Source organism: Centruroides sculpturatus, unplaced genomic scaffold, assembly GCF_000671375.1.
Source record: "Centruroides sculpturatus isolate CEXI.00-Female unplaced genomic scaffold, Cexi_2.0 scaffold161, whole genome shotgun sequence".
NCBI lineage: Eukaryota > Metazoa > Arthropoda > Arachnida > Scorpiones > Buthidae > Centruroides > Centruroides sculpturatus.
This window is the reverse complement of record NW_019384373.1, coordinates 197616-202749: the sequence shown is the minus strand read 5'-3', so window position 1 is coordinate 202749 and position 5134 is coordinate 197616. Positions and strand designations below refer to the sequence as shown.

Sequence of the window (5134 nt, the reverse complement as noted above, 5' to 3'; positions counted from 1 at the left end):
AGACCCCCTATAAAACGGGTTTCTATAATTACGATTCCTATAAGACAGCAAAAAAATTGTGACGGTATCCATAAAAAATGGTAAAAAACTCCTATAATTACGTAAAATGTCATCGGGTAGCCAAACTACTTTCCGCACCGTCAAGCGCCATGCTACAAAGAGATTACTATCGTCTGTACAGTATTATATATTAATTATATATAAATTAGGTATTGTATATATAATTATATATTAACTTAATTTATTGTAACTTTATTATAATTATATATATACTTTCCGCCGTCTAGCGCCACACTACGGAGAGTTTAGGCGAGTAAGTTGTTTACTATTGTCTGTACAGTATGTAAATTAGGTACCGTAAGTCTAATACAGTACTGTAATTTTATACAATTCTTGTAAAAGAAACATTTCTTATTCAACGGCGATTAAAATTATTTATATTAATGATGTCTCCAAAGTTCAACGAAGTTTTCGCAGAAAAATAACATCAGAAATCGCGGCCGCGGTTTGCTGTGCTGTTCTGCGACGAAAACAAGCTTGAGCAACGGCGATGTCAAATGGTGCACACTTGGTAAGTAATCCTACAATTTTTTGTTTATAGCATAGTATATACGGATTATTTCCAAAAAAAATATATGTATTTTGAAAATGTTGAGTCGGATTAGTCTAGAATCGATTAATTTTATGGAAGAAAACCTTTCAAAAACAGCCGTAGTCCGTAAACTTCACACGTGTCGGGCTGTGATTGGAAGGACTCGTAAGAAATCGGATTCCTAAAGAATGGAACGTATCTACTGTCTTATAGGGGGGTCGACTGTATAAACATCTATTAACCGAATTTTTCATTAAGGCCAAATGATTGCTGGATTATAAGCCTTAGGTGCTGTCTCTTCACATCTAATGCCTCAAAATTTAAAGCAAAATAGAACCTAATTCCTCCTCTAGGTAAATTTATCAAATATTTAGTTATTAGCAGTAGCCGTATTATAGCCCGATATAATCCAGTATATCATTTGGCCATAGCTAAATATTTAAAATACAATGATACGTACTTAAAATAAGGCAAGGATACTGATGAGATAAAGCAGTTGCCGTAAGTCTATGCACAGTCTTAGAGATGTAGTTTTAATCACAATATTTATACATTAACAGTGTATTATTTTCTAAGTAAGGATAACTTTTAAGTACAAAATTGGCAACAAAAATTACACTATTTTATTTTAACGAGATCTTTTTGGACCCCTCTGCATTTACACAATTCATAATAACTAAAGTATGCATAAGTTTGACTTCATATATTGCTTAAAAATATTTTAAGAAATGAACAAGGTTTGGTTTGGTCAAATAGAGAAATGCAACATATGTGTGATCTGCTGAGGGAGTATTACTATAAAATCAGTTCACGTGGCTAGCCCATTGGTTGGGCTCAAATAATGATCGACTGCATTCAGTGGGTCTGTCTGCTAACTCACTAATGGACAGAAAAATAGACAAAGAGTTGTATGTGTCTTTTTTAGCTTGCTCCTTTTCCGTCATGAAAAGTTGACATCCCTAATAATCCTTTTTTGAGCGAGCTGTGGGTTCAGCTGGGCCCACAATGGGAGCAACAGAGTAGCGAGAGACAATTCCCGACATATCTAGAACAGACTGCCTACAAAAACTTCTGGAGTTGCTCCTCTGGATTCAGTCCCGGGACTCTAGAGAAGTAGACTGATGCCTTAACTATCTTGGCCATCTGATGTATCGTCGTCGTCGTAAAAGAAAGGGAAAAAAATATACCCAAGTTTGTAAGATTTCTCTTAATCATTCCCTTTTCAAGTTAATGCCATTTTTTCATGCTGCATTTTAAATTTGTTACTGTAAAAGGTGAAAACCCACTTTACAGTGATGATGATAACGATGGTAAAAATGATGGACTAGTTTAAAGCAATTACTTAAAGTAACATTAAACTTTGATGAATGAATCCCAAAGCAAAAAATTGGTAAGTGATTCTGACATTAGATTTAACAACTTACTGCATATGAATGGTAAACCAGCAAAGCAGTCACAGGAGAGTGTAATACTCTGTTTGCACTGAGCATTTCAATCTAGATTGTGATCGAGGTTGGCTACGGTGCCGTGGTACGACCTCTCTTGATCATTTCAATCTCGACTGAAATGAGGTTCAATCACAATCGACTCAAGAGTTCCTGAAACGAGATCCAGTCATAAAAGAGTTCCCACAATCCCACGCATGCAAGAAAATACAAGATGCCTGCAGAACACGTCAGGCTATTAACAGAAAAATAAAAAAAGATACTTGGAGAGATGATGCAATCTGGCTATTATTAAATATATGGCAAGAGAAAGGATTTATTTCTAATCAAAACTTTCATTTTATTTGTTGGTGTTCGTGACTTATTGCGTAATTATGTCAGTTTTATCATTGCAGGCAATAGCCGGGTACTTCTCAAGCGGACTGCCTGTGCGAACAGCTCGACGTTCGACTAACAACAGTTACAACTGAGATTATGGGTAAATCGAGATCAAAGTGAGCCATGGATTGTGTGCGAATGCAGTATAAGAGTCACAATATTTTGCATGCCAATTTTACGTGAAAAGACTGTGGATAACTTTAGTAGCCCCAGTGACAGTCAGGCATTGTTACAAATCCAAAACAAGAAAATCCATTCAGAAGATAGCCAAAATCCGCATCAAAATCTTGTATGCTATAACTTCCCGTCCCAAACTTGAAGAGCCAAATGATGCATAAATTTGTCACGAAATGGGGTTAAAAACAATTAAAAACAAGTGCATGTAATAACACGTGCAAAACAAAAATAATTAGCCTTGTTTCCTGAGTAAAAATGTCAAGAAAAAAAGTAAAAGAATATCTAATCATCAAACATATGCCGTAAATCCATCGGGCTAGTTTTAAGGCTAATTACTAAATAAATTACGTAATTAATTTGGCACTAGAGGTAAGCGTTAGGCGCCATCTCTTATTAATATTAATAATTATAAATAAATTAATTAATTTAAATAATTTAGAACCGCTGGGAGAAAAAATCGGCCCGGAGCAGGCCGATTTTTTCTCCCAGCTGTTCTAAATTAAACCCACAACTCCTGCTTACCATGCAGATGCGTTGCCAGTTACGCTACCCGGACCCAGACCTCCGGATGATTAGCTATATTACATCGGGTTTAGCGATGTTTATATGTAAAAGAATATCAATTATCTGAATGTCAATTACATAAAGATTATTTAATAAAAGAAATAAATTATGTTTTGTTGTCACTATGAATGTCCAACTAGATTGCAACGGGATCGGATTGCTACTAGACAGTAGGAGAGAGGAATTAATACCGAAAGCTTCTTCTGGTACATAGAATTGCATATTTTTAAGCCACTTGTTTTCATTGTAACTTCTGAAGGTTGATGTATTATGAGCAAAGAATGTTTCTGTTATTAATGGAGAAAACACAACAAGAGAGGTTTGTCAAAATTAAGATTTTGTAAGATTTAAAAAAGTAATTGACCATAAATAGATAATTAATGTTTACAGAAGTCATTAATCATGTACGAAATGGCCTAAGAGCCTCTATGTTCTTTTGCCAAGAAACTATTAATAATGGATCACTGCAGAATACAGAGAATCTTTTAATGTTAATGTTAACAGATGATGTCATATTGGTGCTTTAAGACACAAGCAAACAGGTTTAAAGAATGTTTAATTTCACAGGGAAAAAAAATTGAAATTAAACAGCAACCCATTGGAGGGGCTGCTGTTTTCCTTTTGTTTCCATTAAATTGTTAAACGACTCAAATTTAAGCATAAACATTCCCATTTGATCACACACTATATAATAATGTTGTCATTGCGACAGGTGAAATTTCAACTGTCCACATCTTGCAAAACACCAAAATGCCCACGCCACGTTCTCTACATGTTTCAAAAACCCTAAGTAAATTTATCGTTCACATTTTAAACTGCAATATTTTCTTTTGTCTAACTACTTATTTTGTTATGATGGTATTTATTACAGTGTTTTAATCAATATACAAAAATCTAGTACTATTTATATAAAGAATTATTATAAAAATGATGCGGAAGAGAGGAGTATTGCCAAGAGATGCAAGACAGTTAGAAGGAGAGCCTCTACTAAATCAATTGTACAGTCGAATGGCTGATGAATAAAGACCGTAGTCTGTCACTTCTGAATTTAAACCGAAGTCAAAATCTCAGATATATCGGAGATTGTATGACCAGATATGTTGAAATTTCTCTCTTCTTATTGTGAATTTGCTTAAATTTGTAATGTGTATGACATAACGTTTGAAGGTGGAGAAAGTTAATAGGAAAGCTGGCAAAGTCCATTTGCAAGTCTTCCCTGCCAGTGATAATTCACAAAGCTATTCACGCCATCTGTTACAAGATATTATAAAATAATAATAAAAAAAAGCATTTTTGTAGTACCAATCATTATAGAAAGGCAAAAGGGCTTATTCTTGGGAAGAGGAGTAAGTTTTTAAATTGTAAACATAATAATAAGAAGTTTTATTAAGTCCGACACCACTTGAAATATGATTATAACACTTGCATGTTGTGGCGTTACTGGAGTGGAGACTTGAAGAATGAACTGTAACACCACACCACGTAAGTGTTATAATCATATAATAAACATTGGCATGAAGTGATACTGTATTATACCATTTGAGATATGTATGACCTGCTTCTACCTCTCCAACACCTAAATTTAATAGCACCTGTACCCCATGTACAGAAATAAATCTGCCGAGTTTCAAAACTTTTCATTTATCCGGTTCCAAGATACGATGCAAAATAGATACTGACACCCATGTAAAATTTTGTAAGGAGTGTTTTGCATTTTTGGGCTCATTGAAATGTTGAGAAACACAAAAAATTGGGATGGAAAGTCAAAATTCAACTGATTGCCATACTTTCCCAATATTATATTCTATAACACCTGGGAAAAAAAACATATACAGGTAACCCCCGTATAACACGGCACTTCTATAGCACGGATTCGCTCTAACATGGTTCGAGAATTGGTACCATCCCTCGTATAACACAGTACTTTTATAGCATGGATTCACTCTGACACGGTTCGAGAATTGGGTAAAACCCTCGT

General features: G+C 34.7%; 1 protein-coding gene across 1 annotated transcript in view; it reads right to left on the bottom strand.

Moving 5' to 3' along the window:
* LOC111615718 (protein yippee-like 1) overlaps positions 1-5134 on the bottom strand; it is a 105778-nt gene that overhangs the window by 94117 nt on the left and 6527 nt on the right. The gene's annotated exons all lie outside the window — the stretch shown is intronic.